General features: G+C 50.1%; 1 protein-coding gene across 1 annotated transcript in view; it reads right to left on the reverse strand.

Moving 5' to 3' along the window:
• The window catches only part of LOC142291008 (transient receptor potential cation channel subfamily V member 1-like), a 218,308-nt gene extending 203,112 nt beyond the window's left edge, over positions 1–15,196 (reverse strand). Inside the window, exon 1 of the mRNA XM_075335190.1 lies at positions 15,102–15,196. The gene's annotated coding sequence lies outside the window, so the exon portion shown is untranslated. The remainder of the gene's footprint in view (positions 1–15,101) is intronic.
• Between the last annotated feature and the right edge of the window lie 2,127 nt (positions 15,197–17,323).

Here is a 17,323-nt window from a genome sequence, read left to right on the forward strand (position 1 = left end):
CTCCCCTGATGATTGCCTTCCACGAAACGCGTTGGGAGTGAGTTTCTGCCTTAATATGGAAGTGACCATCTGGCATTATCATTGTGGGATCTGATGAGCTGGTGGACAGCCCCCCTGGATAAGCCGTCTTTGGTGGTCCTCCCAATTGCCGCCCCTTCAATACATCAGCTGGACCGGGTAAGATCGTTCCCTTATGGGATAATTGATTACGATTCCCTTGGTCCATGTCTGTTACCTGTGATACATGCCCTTATGCTGACATGGAATTCAGCTTTATGAATAAGGAGGGATATGTTCCAGTGTAATTGCTAACATATACTGTTGATATATGTGACACATGCCCTGAGCCTATGTTACATTCAGCTTTATGAACGAGTAGGGATGTGTCTCATTGGTATTGTTAACACTTCTATGGTGGGGGTCTTCTTTTTGGTAGTATTCTCAATTCAACTTTGAGGCTATCATCTGTCGTACCCTATCACCAAGGGCCAAGATATCATTGGTCTGTTTTTTCTGTCCCTGTGCATAACAGGATACATGTGTGCCTGTAATTTGTTGGTTTTACTTTTTACTAGTGAGCCTATGTTCACTTTTTATCTAGCACGTGAAATAAAAGTTATTTTTTAGGTGTTCTTCTTAGTACCTATTTTTGGCCTGGATTCAGCTATTTGCCTAGGTTGATACTGTGGATCCTTTGGGTATTTTGCTATTGTTGGTTTGCTATCTAACCCAACATCAGATAGCACACGTCCAATTCAGTGGCGGACATACCACCTGTGCAGCTGGTGCGACGGCATAGGGGCCCAGAGGTGAAGGAGGCCAATGCAGGGCGGTTAGTAATGAGGGCAATCTGGCCCATTGTTTGGAGCCAGAGGGGCCCAAATCATCGATGATAATTGGTGCAGTGAGATGCTGTGGCTCTGCCACACAGTGCAAGCAGTGGAGCCATAGGAATCCAATCTCTGTGGCTAGAATGGATTTGCTCCTGTGAGGTGATGATGTCACCAGAAGGGGCGGGGCTTTATCCTCCAGCGCGGAGCTGCTGATCACAGTTCAGTGTGTGCTGTGGCTGCTGGAGATGCTAAGGCTATGGAGAGACCACACTAAGAGGACTGGGAGGCTGCACCATGGAGCGAGGGGCTTCATACTGAGGAGAACTATGGGTGAGTAATGTGAGGTAGTTTGTTTTTTGGGGGGCACAGGATAACTGAATGTTCCTACATGGGGGCTGCATGTTGAAGGATTGCACAGAGAAAATACTGCATTTTGGGGGATTGTACTTAAAATGGGATCATTTTTGCATATGTGGGGCTGGATGGGGAAAGGGGTGATGTGGGGCTGCATGCTAGGGGCAGTGCAGGAAAGGAGGGGATTTTACTTGGTGAAGCAGGGGGTGATGTTACTGTTGTGGGGCTTTGTGCTATGGAGCTGAGTGGGGAAGGGTTATGATTACTTGCGTGGGGCTGCAAGCTGGGGGGCTGCATGTGGAAGAGGGTTATGCGCAGGCGGATGCATGGGGAAGGGTTATGGTTACTTGTTTGGGGCTGAGTGGTGAAGTGGGTGATGTTTTGCATGTGCTGAATGGGGTGATGGTACGTATGCAGCACATAGCCTTAAAGTGAACCTGTCATGTGCTATATGAAGCCAGAACCACGAGTAGTTCTGGGTGCATATTCGAATCCTTGCCTAACCTTCCCTCTATACACTAGCTTAGATAAAGAGATCTTTAGAAAAAGTATTTCTAAAGATCTTACATCATATGCTAATGAAGCCAGAGACTAGTCCCAAGGGCGTTATATCCCCGACTAGTCCACCCTCTTAGAATGACAGCACACTCACAGGGACATACTAACATGCTATGCAATTCAGCATCACCAGCGGTGACCCGCGTACCTGTGTTCGCTGTGACCTCACTTCTAAATGCTGGGCACTTCCGGTCATGCACAGTATGAAGATGGGTATATGTGTTCTGGCTTCAGAGAGGTCTACTGCGCATGACTGGAACTGACAGGCATTCAGAAGAGTGGTCACAGTGAACACAGATACTCGCGTCACCGCTGGTGATGCTGAATTGAATAGCATGTTAGCACACCCCTGTGAGCGTACTAACATGATAAGAGGGCAGACTAGTCTGGGGAAATAACGCCCTTGGGAATAGTTGGTGGCTTCATTAGCATATGATATAAGATCTTTAGAAATACTTTTCCTAAAGATCTCTTTATCTATACTACTAGATACAGGGACGGATAGGCAGGGATTATTATTATTATTATTATTATTTATTTATAGAGCACCATTGATTCCATGGTGCTGTACATGAGAGGGGGTTACATACAGAGTACATCTACAAGTTACAATATTATTATATTATATTATATTATTATACAGGGATTAGTAATATGCACCCAGAACCTGACAGGTTGTCTTTAAAATTAATTTGAGGGGAGAGTCACAGAGACTGATTAGTTTATATTTATTGGGCGGCAGAGATTATGGTTAATGGGGTTCACAGTGCAGCTTATTTCTAAGTTTATATTGTGAATGGTGCATCGCTAATTGTATAATCTATAGTCTGGTACATATTTATATCCAGGGGCGCAGTGTGGGGGAATTTTGTCCAGGAGGCAAATGTATATATACAATATATGTGACCTTCCTATTTTCAGGGCTGCGGTGATCAGTGTGACTAGACAAGTCGTGGCTCAAAGATGGTAACATGAAGGTCTGACCAGATGGAGAAGAAACAACATAAAACTAATCAGATGAGACTTCAGTGGTAAGTGACTGGAAGGAAATATTTATTCTGTGCTGTATGACTTGGAGTAATGCTGTTATTTGTTAAATCCCTTAGGCCACATTCTCACATTTGTATGATATGCTGCCAGATTATTTTATTGCATGTCACATGGACACAGAGTTTCATAGATTCATTCAATTATCTGTGAAAATCACAGATCCGAGAAAGGAAGAGCCCGGACTGCTGACCCGAAGGGGCTTAAGGGAGGGCTACATGACTAGGAGGGATGCCAGGCCATAAGGGTTAATAAGGGGTTAATGGAGAAAGTCAGTTTGGGCGCGAAATTTGGGGGTGGTGCTAAGGGGCAGTTAGGATCAGGGGTCAGTGTGATTGGTCAGGGGGTGGTGGCTATAGGGGGTAGTATATAGGGCAGGTCAGAGGGGGGGTGGGCCATTCCTACCTGGACGGTGACTGGAATCGTTGTGGCTGGATCCCGAAGATGGAGGACTTCATGGCACAGATGAAGAGGATGGCGGAGCAGCGTGGACAGCGTTGGATGGACGAGCAGCTCCAGCGATGGTCAGGCGTCGGCGACGAAGATGTGACCCCCCTGCCTCCGAAGCGGCAGCGAAGAACTCGGCCCCCGGAGCGCCTCAGCCCGGAGATGACGCCGAGGAGCCGGCAGCGGAGACGGAGCCCAAGTGGATGTGCGGCGGTGGATCCGGGAGCCGGGACGTCGCGAGGCCCCGGCCGGAAGTCGGGCCGCGGGCGCCAAGGCAACGGGGCGGTGAGCGACACGGCCGGCCTCCCCTCCTCTTCCGGTTCGCGGCGCACGGCAGTGACGCGCGCGTCGCGGCCGCGTGACCCGGCGCGGTCACCTGACCCGGCGCGGTCACCTGGCCCGTCGCGGTCACCTGACCCGGCGCGGTCACGTGGCCCGCTGCGCTCATGTGACCCGGCGTCCCCTTGTGCTCCAGCGGCCTCACCTGACCGAGCGCGCTCACCTGACCCGCCGCGGTCACGTGGGGCGGCGCGGTCACGTGGGGCGGCGCGGTCACGTGGGGCGGCGCGGTCACGTGGGGCAGCGCAGTCACGTGGGGCGGCGCTGTCACCTGACCTGGCGCTGTCACCTGACCGGGCGCGGTCATGTGACCCCGCGTACTCACCCGTCCCGGCGCGTCCCCGCGATCCGGCAGGCTCGCCTGACCCGGTGCGGTCACCTGACCCGCCGCGGTCACGTGGGCCGGCGCGGTCGCGTGGGTCGGCGGGGTCGCGTGGGCCAGCGGAGTCGTATGAGCCAGCGGGGTCACGGGGGCCAGCTGGGTTGCGTGGGCCAGCGGGATCACGGGGCGCAGATGAGGCCACAGTGGCGGCGGCAGCAAGGTCCAGGAGCAGAGCGGGGCCCATGCAGGAGCATGGGGTCCCAGTGTCGGCGGGGGAGTCCGTACGGAGACGGCCCGGATCAGCGGGGCCCGGCCTGGGATCGCAGCGGAGGGACAACGATGGGACGGCGTCGGGATCAGCCGGAGCACGCGGGGATGCCGGACGGCATGCCCCGGGCGGTGTTTATGTGGCGGAGCCAGCGTCTGGATCGTCGCGGAGGATGGATGGTGCTGCGGGCGGACGGGGCCTAAGGTCGAGTCTGCCGGACGGCGGGCTCCCTGGGCCTGGGTCCAGTGAGGACGATGAGGCCACCTTGGAGGAGGACGCCGCGGAGGACGACACCGGGGACCAGATCGTGGAGGTCGGCGAAGCGGCTGGAGTGCGACGCGGAGGACATGTGACGGCTGTTTCGGGATCTTCTCGGAGTCAGCCTGGTAAGACCACGGTTTCTTCTATTTCTCGTGCACCTGGTTTGGCTATGGATGGTGTGTCTGGTGATATGGATGGCGTGCAGGGCGTGAATGTGGTTGGTGGTACGGGTGGTTTACTTGGTGGCCCGAGTGGTGGGCGGGTCGTGAATGCGGTGACGGGTGACGGCAGTGTGGCATCCGAGTTGTTGAGGTTGGTCAGGGGTTTGTTTGCCCCTGTGGGGGGCCCTAGCTTGGTGTGGCAGGGAGCGACGGGGCAGGAGGTTGCGACTCCTGCGGTTGGAGGGGTTGCTAGTGGCAATGCGGTTGGTGAGCCGGTGGTGGCGGCTCCCGCGGCCACAGCTGCGGCTCCCGCTGCCGCAGCTGCGGCTGCAGTGGACATTGTTCGATTGGATGACAAGGCGAGAGGGGAAGTGTATGTCTGCTTTGATGGCCCGTTGGGGGCGCATCTGAAGCAGGAGACCAGGGAAAAAATATGGAAGGATGAATATGTTGAAATATTCTCATTGCTTCCGTTGGAAAAGTTTAATCTGGATCGGGTTAAACCGGATGAGAGCAAAAAGGACGAGGAAGAACGGCGGCGTTATCGCCTTATTCCCCGCACTTTTCAGAACTGGTTGCAGGCCTTTGTGATACTGGCCAGTGTGGTGGGGGAAAAGGCTCCGGATAACTGTTCGGCGCTTTTTTGTTATCTGGATTCTATCTGTGAGGCGTATAGGACCTATGGGGGGACTGCTTGGCTAAGATATGACGAGCAGTTTCGCCAGAGGAAGGCGGTCAGACCCAGTTTACGGTGGGACCACAAAGAAATTAGTCTATGGATGCGGCTGATGGCTGCGCCGAAGTCGGCATCACAGTCCTTTCCAGGGGGCACCGGCGGGGGATCATTTGGCACCTCGCCGGGGCCCAAAAAGGGCGTTTGCTGGCAGTTCAATGAGAAGGAATGCCGGTTTGGTTCTTCCTGCCGATTCAAGCACGAGTGTTCGGGCTGTGGTGGCGCCCACAGTCACCTTAAGTGCTTCCGGAAGGGAAAAGGAAAGGCCGCTGAGTCTTCGTCAAAAAGGGAGGACCCCGGTGAGGGTAGATCGGATGGCGCCGTTTCTAAGTAGATACCCGGATCGGGGGTCGGCGGAATTGTTGAGTGACGGTTTTAGTTTTGGTTTCAAGATACCGTCAGTGGTTAAGACGGGAGAGATTCGTTTAAAAAATTTACAGTCGACTCGCCTACATGGTGAGATTGTTGCGGATAAGTTACGGAAGGAGGTGGAGCTAGGACGGATGGCGGGGCCTTTTGATGCCCCTCCATTGCCGGACTTGGTTGTGTCCCCGTTGGGGTTGGTCCCGAAAAAGGAACCTAACAAGTTTCGGCTTATCCACCATTTGTCCTATCCTACTGGCAGGTCGGTGAACGATGGTATTGATCCTGAGCTGGTTTCGGTTTCGTATGTCCGTTTTGATAAGGCTGTGGAATGGTTAAGGAAGTTGGGTTGTGGTTCGCTTTTGGCGAAAACGGATATAGAAGCGGCCTTCCGCCTGTTGCCGGTGCACCCGGACAGTTTTCACCTGTTGGGGTGTTGGTGGGAGGACAAGTTTTATGTAGATTGTTGTTTGCCTATGGGCTGTTCAATTTCATGTTCCTATTTTGAGAAGTTTAGTTGTTTCTTGGAATGGGTAATTAAGGAGGAGGCGGGTCTAGATTCAGTGTTGCATTACTTGGACGACTTTTTGTGCATGAGACCTGCTGGATCCTCGCAGTGTTCCCTTTTGCTTCGGACAGTGGAGCAGGTTGCTCGCCGCTTTGGCGTTCCGTTGGCGCCGGAGAAGACGGAGGGTCCGGTTACGGTTTTGAAATTCCTGGGTATAGAGCTGGATACGGTTGCCATGGAGTGCCGCTTGCCGGAGGACAAGCTGGTGGATTTGAGGCGTTGCGTTCAAGGGGCCATTGAGGCCAAGAAGATTCGTTTACGGGACTTGCAGTCCCTGTTGGGGAAGTTGAATTTTGCGTGTAGAATTTTGCCGATGGGGAGAGTTTTTTCCCGTCGCTTGGCTCAAGCCACCACCGGTGTGTTGCACCCTTTGCATTTTGTGCGTTTGAAGGTGGAGCATAAGGCGGACCTGAGAGTGTGGTCCCGTTTTTTGCAGCTGTATAATGGACGGTCATTGTGGCTTCGTGAGGTGGTGTCAAATGAGGAGTTGGTGCTGTATACGGACGCGGCGGGATCCAGTGGTTTTGGCGCATATTTTGGGGGGAGATGGTGCGTCGGCAGGTGGCCCGATTCGTGGCGGGTTTGCGGTCTGACTAGGAATTTGGCCCTGTTGGAACTTTTCCCTATTGTCGTGGCCTTAGAGGTTTGGGGACAGGATTTGAAAGACAGGAAGGTGCGTTTCATGTGTGACAACCTGGGGGTCGTTCAGTGTGTTAACAAGTTGACAGCTGATTTTCCCCCGGTGGTGGATCTCTTGCGTCATTTGGTGCTGAAATGTCTGGAGTTGAACTTGTGGGTCTGCGCTGTACATGTGCCGGGGGTGCTGAATTCTGTGGCTGATGCTTTATCTCGCTTCCAGTGGGACCGCTTTCGAATGCTGGCGCCGGACGCGGAGCAGCAGGAGACCGTGTGGCCCGTCTGGTTGTGGGACCTGGTTTGCAGCCGGCCTGGGAATTGATCCGACATTCGGTGGCACCCAGTACGTGGCGCAGCTATAATTCAGCGTGGGACCGTTGGCTCGAGTTGGTTGATGAGGTGGGAGGTCATGTATCTGAAGGTGACAGAGTTTATTTAGTTTTGTTCATGTTGGGCAGGGCTAAGGAAGAAGGCCTTTCGTGGTCGGCCGTGGCGGGCAGGTTAGCGGGCATTTCCTTCTTTTTCAAGTTATTGGGCTGGAAGGATGTTACGAAGGATTTCTGGGTGCGCCAGGTGATGAAGGGTTACCGGAGGGCGGGGGCGCGCCGAGACCTCCGGCGCCCGGTATCTTTTGAGCTGCTGGGCAAGCTGTTGTCGGTTTTGCCTCGGGTGTGCTGTTCGGAGTATGAAAGCCAGTTGTTCGGGACCGCTTTTGTTTTGGCCTTCTTTGGGGCGTTTAGAATTAGTGAACTGGTGAGCAGAAACACGAGGAGTCACGGAGGTTTGTTGTTGGAGGACGTGGAATGCGGTATGGATGTGGTGCGGTGTTGCTTGAGACGGTCAAAGACGGACCAGCTGGGTAGAGGTCGGATGGTGGAACTATGGGGTGTACCTGGTTTAGCGGAGTGCCCTGTCAGATGGCTGTCGGCGTTTTTAGAAGTGAGGGGAGCTCGCCCGGGGTCCCTTTTGTCCCACCAGGACGGGTCAGCCTTGTCGAGTTACCAATTTGTCTGCATCTTTCGGAGGTGCCTGCAGTGTTGCGGTCTCAACGAGGCTGAGTTCGCGTCGCATTCCTTTCGGATTGGGGCTGCGACTCAGGCGGCTCGTTGGGGTCTGGGCGCGCAGGCTCTCCGTAAGATTGGACGATGGGACTCGGCCAGGTTTAGATCTTACGTCCGGCCGAACTTGTTGTGAGATATTGGTGGGGAAGGGGGGGGGGTCGGGGGCGGTATTTGTTTGGTAATCATTACCCATCTTTTCTTCCTCGTGCCCCCCCCCCACCCCCCCTCCCGGTGTTGTCACTTTTTGTTTGGTAGGTTTACCGTTGTTGGTGTGGGTGCTCGGCCACTCATACGTGTATTGGGGGGGTTTCGTGCAGGAATACGACCGGACGGACGCCAGTTGGGGGTTCCCAGGGAAAAGGCTACTGTGCGATGGATCGGGGTCAGGGGCATGCTGTGGAGTGAGGTGTTGCCTACCTGGCGCCACCATTCGCAGCTGGACAGAGCACCGGACGTGGTGGTACTACATGCGGGTGGGAATGACCTGGGTCTCCGGGCTTCCAGGGACCTGATACAAGACATAAAATGTGACTGCCTGCGGCTCCTGTCTTCCCACCCGGGTCTAATAATTGTCTGGTCGGATATGGTCGCGCGGCTGACATGGCGGCACGCCAGGTCAGTGGAAGCAGTAAACAGGGCGCGAAGTAAAGTGAATCGGGAGATTGGGCGGTTCATTTCCCGGGTTGGGGGTGTCTCTGTTCGGCACCCGGAGTTGGAAGCGGCGTCCGCCGACTTGTTGCGCCAGGACGGGGTCCATTTAAATTCGGTGGGAAATGATATTTGGGCCTTAGGGCTGATGGAGGGGGTTGAGAAGGCTTTGTTGGTGTGGGAGGACTCGCGCGCACAAGGGGTCATGCGCGCTCGCGGTGGCGGAAAGGAGGGGGGTGTCTGAAGGTGGGGGTTTGCACAGAGGAGAGGACGGAACCCAGTGCCGGAGCGGGTTACCTCTAGCGGTGCAATTGTTTGGTAAACGGGTCCTTGCTGGGTTGAGTCTCAGCGGGACATAGTGGGGGCAACATCTGGCTTGGGCTCTCGAGTCGGTGTGTTGCGGCTGAGGGTCAGGAGACGGGCTGATGTTGCAAAGAACATTTTGGTTAACCTTCAGGTACCCCCCCCTTCCTTTTCGGGTTCTTCAATGAAGAGTTGTATTGTTACATGGCTGATGTTTATGTTATGAATAAATGGGGCTGCTGTGGCCTTTATATTCCAACGTCACACAGTGTTTGTGTTTATTTTAGATAAGAACCCTAGGGGGTAGGGGGTCGTTGGGGGAAGGTCAAAGGCCTTCAGTCAGACATTCCGGAGTCATGAGATCTGTGAAACTCTGAGCATGTGCTGTTCTGATCTGGTTATGAGGAATTGGACATACTACATGGGTCTGTGCGCTGTCCGAAAAAAAAAGTCAGGCAGCACACAGACATTGCACACGGATGCAGGAATGTAGCCTTATTATGTATAGACGTGTCCATTAGTATTTAGTGTACTCACTATGTAAACACTAGGTATAACACTGTCCCTTACTAGCATCCTCACTAGTTATGTATAGCGCTATCCTTTATTATATAGTGTCCTCTTTTGTTATGTATAGCACTTTCTCTTATATAGCATATTCTCATTATTTTTTTTATTCACAGCTCCCTCTCTTTATTATATAATCCTCTCTTGTTAGATATGAAATGACTGCTGATAGAGCAGCATCTGACCAGAAGACCAGTCCATCATAAAAGAAGCCTTTCCATGTTCCATCAGCAGTCATGTCATTTTATATCTAACAATAGAGGAAATAAAGAGGGGGGTGCAATAAATAGCAAAAATATCAAGAGCATCCAATACGTAAAAACCATAACAAGAGAGGGCACTATGCAATATATATGTGTATACATATATAAATATACTAGCTGCAGTACCCGGGCGTTGCCTGGGATAGTAACTGTCTCTCTCCCAGTCTCTGTCTGTGTGTCTCTATCTGTCTGTCTCTCTGTCTGTGTCTTTCTTTGTCTGTCTGTGTCTATGTCCATGTCTCTGTCTGTCTGTTTCTATCTCTCTGTCTGTATTTGTATCAGTCTATCTGTCTCCATTTCTGTGTCTGTCTGTCTCTCTCTATCTCTGTGTCTGTCTCTATGTGTGTCTGTCTGTCTCTCTCTTTCCCTGTCTGTCTCTTTCCCCATCTGTCTTTGTCTGTCTCTTTCCCCGTCTGTCTCTTTCCCCGTCTGTGTCTTTCCCCATCTGTCTCTTTGCCCGGCTGTCTCTTTGCCCAGCTGTCTCTTTCCCGGGCTGTCTCTTTCCCGGGCTGTCTCTTTCCAGGGCTGTCTCTTTTCAGGGCTGTCTCTTTGCCCGGCTATCTCTTTGCCCATCCTGTCTCTTTGCCCGGCTGTCTCTTTGCCCGTCTGTCTCTTTGCCCGTCTGTCTCTTTCCAGGGCTGTCTCTTTCCAGGACTGTCTCTTTCCAGGACTGTCTCTTTGCCTGGCTGTCTCTTTGCCTGGCTGTCTCTTTCCAGGACTGTCTCTTTGCCTGTCTGTCTCTTTCCAGGGCTGTCTCTTTGCCCGTCTGTCTCTTTGCCCGTCTGTCTCTTTGCCCAGCTGTCTCTTTGCCCGTCTGTCTCTTTCCAGGTCTGTCTCTTTCCAGGGCTGTCTCTTTCCAGGGCTGTCTCTTTGCCTGGCTGTCTCTTTGCCCGTCTGTCTCTTTGCCCGTCTGTCTCTTTCCAGGGCTGTCTCTTTGCCCGTCTGTCTCTTTCCAGGGCTGTCTCTTTCCAGGGCTGTCTCTTTGCCCGGCTGTCTCTTTGCCCATCCTGTCTCTTTGCCCGGCTGTCTCTTTGCCCATCTGTCTCTTTGCCCGTCTGTCTCTTTGCCCGTCTGTCTCTTTGCCCATCTGTCTCATTGACCCGGCTGTCTCTTTGCTGGGCTGTCTCTTTCCAGGGCTGTCTCTTTGCCCGTCTGTTTCTGTCTGTCTCTTTCCACGTCTGTCTCTGTCTGTCTCTGTCTGTCTCTTTCTGTCTCTCTCTATCCGTCTCCCCACCAACATCATTTTACCTCACACATAAGCTTCTTATACTAACAGTTTATTTTGTTCCTATAGCAACCACTGACAGTTGCTCTAAATAGCCTATAGCTCCCACCTCCATTCAGTTTAATGGAAGCAGGATTTTGAAGATCAACTGTAAAGCGCGGGGTTAAATTCTCCCTTCAAAACATAGTCTATGACGTTCCCTGGGTCACATGAGGCGTCTGTGCAAAATTCAGTGATTGTAAATTCGGTGGTACGATTTCCTTTAGCAGACATACACACACACTTAGGCCCCTTTCACACGTCAGTGATTCTGGTACGTTTGTGCTTTTTTTTAAACGTACCAGAATCACTGACATACGCAGACCCATTATAATGAATGGGTCTGCTCACACGTCAGTGATTTTTCACTGCACGTGTCTCCGTGCAGCGTACCCGCGTGTGCGTGATTGCTGCTCGGAGACATGTCCATTTTTTTCTGGCATCACTGATGTTCCACGGACCACGCAGTGGTGTGGTCCGTGAAACACGTGCCAGAAAAAAACGTGCATTTAAAATAATAAACATTTTAACTCACCCGGCGTCCAGCGATGTCCTCTGCAGCCCGTTCTGCCGGCTGCTTCTAAGCCGGCTGATTACTGTCGCGCATATTCATTATGCGCGACACAGCCGACCCGGAAGCAGCTGCTGCGGGGGTCACCGCCAGCCGGATGCTGCGTCGCGGGAGCGATCAGCACCATGGACAGCGGGAGAGGGCGCAGGTGAGTTGATTTCTAAGTGCATTCACGGGGCACGGAGAACGGAGCCCGGATTGCACTTAGACAACCCACGTGTGCCGTGATCCACGGCACACGCAGGGACATGTGCGTGTTTTACACGCCAGTGAAAAACGTCACTGTTTTTCACTGACGTGTGAAATGGGCCTCACACTTAGCTTTATATATTAGATATCTTTATTTACCCAAGCACAATTTCTTGCACAGGGGCCCCAAGCTGTCATTGTCTGCCCCAGGTCCGATTTATACACTCAGCTGCATGAGACCTTACTGGTGGATTTGTACTGGGTTGAGGTTTTCTGTGAAGAGCCATGCATGATAAGATCTGTGGATAGCAGCCTTCTATCATCAAGTAAAGGTGGCTTTACACGCTATGATTTCGCTACAGCGATCTCGTTGGGGTCACGGAATTTGTGACGCACATCCGGCCGCTGTAGCGATCTCGTTGTGTATGACTCCTGTGAGCGATTTTGAATCGTCACAAAAACGTTCAAAATCGCTCATCGGTGAGATGCTCCCCTATACCCAATTATCGTTGCTGATGCTTGGGCGATGTAGTTTGTCATTCCTGCGGCAGCACACATCGCTATGTGTGACACCGCAGGAACGAGGAACCTCACCTTACCTGCATCCCGGCAGCAATGAGGAAGGAAGGAGGTGTGCGGGATGTTCGTCCCGCTCATCTCCGCCCCTCTGCTTTGATTGGGCGGATGCTTAGTGACGTCGCTGTTACGTCGAACGAACCGCCCCCTTAGAAAGGAGGCAGTACACCGGTCATAGCGATGTCGCTATGCAGGTAAGTATGTGTGACTGGGGTGCGCGACTTTGTGCGCGACGGGCAGCGATATGTCCGTGTCGCACAAACGATGAGGGCGGGCACGCACGCTAGCGATCTCGCTAGCGAGATCGCAGCGTGTAAAGCGGGCTTAAGTTGGAGATCAGCCACACTCATAGTTACTGTTGTTGGTGTCTGCCCCTTGGTAAGTTATCGTGTCATCAACAGTGGGTTTCAGTTTAGTAAACTATAAAATAATAACAAGTTATAACATAGGACTTACTATACAATGAATAAATGAAGAAAAGATGTATCTTTTTATCACGGATACCGCATTTTAACCTATGGTGATATTCACATATCCATGTTTTCACCTGACCTTTGTCCACGTGAACCATACCGACACATATCCATTTTTTCCAGCAGTACAGATGACAAGGGCCAATAGAAGTCTATGGGTCCATTAAAACATGTACATAGATGGCATCTGTGTACAGCCTGTGTGCCATACATGTTTAACATTCAAAGTGTAGAAGAAGCTTTGTCACTCCATTCTTTCTTTATCAATACCGGAAAAACACAGATGAACATTGATGTCACACTGATGACACCGGTTCCAGGTTTTCACATTTGTGTTTTATATGGACGTGTGAAAGAGGTCTTAGTCTGTGACTTTTACAATGAGGAACAAGTATATTTGTTGGGAAATTACTTTTTTTTATTGTGGGCAATCAAAGAAGAGAAGACTGGCATCATCTACCATCTGTTTTATAACCTGCATTTATAGGTGCTATGCTTCAAGCATAATCCAAAAAGATAACAGTTTATCGTACACCTGACAACATGCGTATTCTCTAGTAGGTGTTGTCTTATGGAGTGCGTTCTTGCAATTTTCTCTTTTTATTTGTGAGTTCCTTTGATGTCACAAATGTGTGTTCTTTAGATACACTGCTCTATCATCACGCGTTTTCAGCCAGGTAACCGCTGTGACATCAGAAATACTTTAAAAATTACCTGTTTCAGAGTAAAACAGTAAAACATATCTGGTTGCACCCAGTATAAATCTGCTAATAGGTATTCTTTAGGTTACAGAGAATATGTCATTAAATGAATGAATAAAAAATGTAAAATATTACTGTTTAAATTTAAAAAAAAAAGTTAGCACCGCTCAGAGCAGGACTGTAGAGGTAATGTCTTCCAACACTGAAATCAGTAGGCTGGTACAATGTCAGGCTGCCCGACTTGTGCTGATCATCGCTTCCCTAGTCCTCTTGTCACTGCCAGGGGCGTAATAACCATGGTCAAAGAGGTCGCCACTGCGACCGGGGTGCTGGGGGCCCGCCGGCCCCAGCCCCTGATTCAGACAGATGTGTGGCGGAGGCTGTGCATCCAAGTTTAATACATCGCAGCACGGAGATTTACCGGCCGCCAATTAAGACCATGGATATTGGTGCAATCTTACTGCTCCCCACGCACACGATCCTAGGCATGTGGAGCAGAGAATATGCTGACAGCTGCCGCTGCTGTAAGTGGCCACACATGACACTGACGTAATGTGCTGCGCCACTTACATGCTGGTTAGTTCCCAGCGTCACAGGAGGACGCCAGGGCCCCTTCCAGCAGACAGCAGATGGGGTGCCGCAGGGAGCAGTAGTTCACTGTCACTTGCTGCTCCTATAGTGCAGTAGCGTAACTAGAGTCTGATTCTGATGGGTCCTGGTGCAGAGTTTGAGCTTGGGCCCCTCATATGTTCATCAGATGTATGGGCCATTGTAGCATTCTAAATCCTACAAAGACATACAAGTTGCCTCTTCTCCCTGTTTATTGGGTAGTAATGTTCCCCAATCTGTACTAAAGTCCCCGATCCTTGGCCACTTCCTGGTAAATATGTCCAAATCATGGCCCCATCCTAGTGTATGAACCCCATCATGGCTATTTCCTGGTATATATGGCGCCATCCTGGTATATATGTCCACTATCATGACCCCATCATGGTATATGTCCCCATCGAGGCTCCATCAATGCCAAAATAACTGAAAATTTAGGCAGCGCCTGTTTAAAAGGGAAAAACGTCAGCAATGTATTTTATGTCGACATTAAAGAAAGAATATTAAAGGCCTATAGAAAGGTGGTGAATGAGATTGGACGGATGCAAAACTTTGCTTTCTGTGCATGTTTTAGTAACTACACAGCAGGGTAATGCAGTGTTGTCCAATTTAATGGGATAGCCCTTCAATACTCCTAAGTTCTGCTAATACATAGGTATCTTGGAGGTAGACAAAATAATGTAACTATAATTGAAGCTGTAGGACACTGTATACATCTGATCAGCAGGATGCCACTATTGATGTCATACTGATAGCAGCACCTAAGGATTGGCGATTAATATTCTGATGCTGGAAAAAAAAATCTGAATTATGTAGTACACACAGTGGAGATAACCCCCAAATAATCGTTCCATACAACCTATACAACCTTGTATGAAGCCCCAAGATGGTACCCACAGTGGTGTATGGCCCTTATGGGGCTCTATGTGCCACTGATTGTCTATCCAGGAAAGTATAGCACTCTGAGAGATGAAGAAAGTAGAGATTACCTTTATTGCCGGTCTTCACTGCAAATTTGTTACAAGTTGGTAAAAAGTCACTAGACTGTGAGCAGCTCAATGCAGCAACTCTTCTGTCTGGCTGATAGAGAGGAGTCCTCTCCAGTAGCTTTATTTATAGTGACTCTATGACCTAATAGTTCAGTTTTAATCAGGCAGACATGAAAGATGTAAGCGTGTCTTTACATGGCCGTTTCAAACATTAACAATGCTGTATTCTGTGTTTATCAATATTACATCATTGACTAGAAAGTACATGTCATCTAAAAAAATATAAATAAATGAGAATACCAAGAAAACATCAAACATAAAATGAAGCTCAACGGTACTTGTCCCAGCAGCAACAGACTTCTGGATAACTTGTAGCCCGGGGCTTAACACAAAGAGAGTCCCATGCCAAAGATCCAAATACACCATTTCCTTCACTAAAGCGGGCTTTATACGGTGCGACATTGATAGCAATGTCGCGAGCGATAGCACCCGTCCACGTCAGTGGCGCATCATGGGGTGATCGCTGCGGTAGCGAACAATATCGCTACAGCAGCGTCACACGCAATTACCTGTTCACCGACGTCGCTGTGGCCGCCGAACAATCTCTCCTGTAAGGGGGAAGTTCGTTCAGCGTCACAGCAACATCACTAAGCGGCCGCCCAATAGAAGCGGAGGGGCGGAAATGAGCGACCGGAACATCCCGCTCACCTCCTTCATTCCTCATTGCCGGCGGCCGCAGGTACGATGTTGTTCCTCATTCCTGCGGTGTCACACATAGTGATGTGTGCTGCCGCAGGAACGACAAACAACCTGCGTTCCAAACGAGGAACAATTTTTTAAAAATGAATGACGTGTACACGACAAACAATTTGACACCTTTTTGCGATCAGTACTGATCGCAAAAAGGTGTCACACACAACGACATTGCTAACGAGGCCGGATGTGCGTCACCAACACCGTGACCCCGACGATATCTCGTTAGCGATATCGTTGTGTGTAAATGGGCCTTAAGACCCTAAATCAGACCCCAAAATTAGTTATATGCCACATCAGCCAAATGAACAGCCATTGGTATATCTCTCAATGTATAAGTACATCTTAATAAATTAGAATATCATCAAAAATTAATTTATTTCAGTAATTAATTCAATACAAAAAGGGAAATGCATATACACCATGTTCAAAATTATTATGCAAATTGAATTTAAGTGTCATAGCGATTTTTTTTTTTTTTTTTTCAATGAAACTCATTGATGGTATTGTGTCTCAGGGTTCTTTGGATCACTGAAATCAATCTCAGATACCTGTGATAATTAGTTTTCCAGGTGAGCCCAATAAAAGGAAAACTGGATGTTCCACAATATTAAGCAGGCCACAGTTTTCAAGTAACATGGGAAAGAAAAAGGATCTCTCTGCTGCCAAAAAGCATCAAATAGTGCAATGCCTTAGACAAGGGATGAAAACATTAGATATTTCACGAACACTTAAGCGTGATCATCGTACTGTGAAGAGATTTGTGGCTGATTCTGAGCATATACGTGTTCGTGCTGATGAAGGCAGAATGTGGAAGGTTTCTGCCAGGCAAGTTCATCGGATTAAGAGAGCGGCTGCTAAAAAGCCATTACAAACCAGCAAACAGATATTTGAAGCTGCTGGTGCCTCTGGAGTCCCTCGAACCTTAAGATGTAGGATCCTTCAAAGGCTTGCTGTGGTGCATAAACCTACTATTCGACCACCCCTAACCAGTGCTCACAAGCAGAAATAGTTGCAGTGGGCCCAGACATACATGAAGACTAATTTTCAAACAGTCTTGTTTACTGATGAGTGTCGAGCAACCCTGGATAGTCCAGATGGATGGAGTAGTGGATAGTTGGTGGATGGACACCATGTCCCAACAAGGCTGCAACGTCAGCAAGGAGGTGGAGGAGTCATGTTTTGGGCCGGAATCATCGGGAGACAGCTGGTAGGCCCCTATGGGGTACCTGAAGGTATGAAAATGACCACCGCAAAGTATATAGAGTTTCTGACTGACAACTTTCTGCCATGGTACAAAAAGCAGAAACGTGCCTTCAGGAGCAAAATCATCTTCATGCATGACAATGCACCATCTTATGCTGCAAAGAATACCTCTGTGTCATTGGCTGCTATGGGCATAAAAGGAGATAAACTCATGGTGCGACCACCATCTTCCCCTGACCTCAACCCTATAGAGAACCTTTGGA

This window comes from Anomaloglossus baeobatrachus, chromosome 2 (assembly GCF_048569485.1).
Source record: "Anomaloglossus baeobatrachus isolate aAnoBae1 chromosome 2, aAnoBae1.hap1, whole genome shotgun sequence".
NCBI lineage: Eukaryota > Metazoa > Chordata > Amphibia > Anura > Aromobatidae > Anomaloglossus > Anomaloglossus baeobatrachus.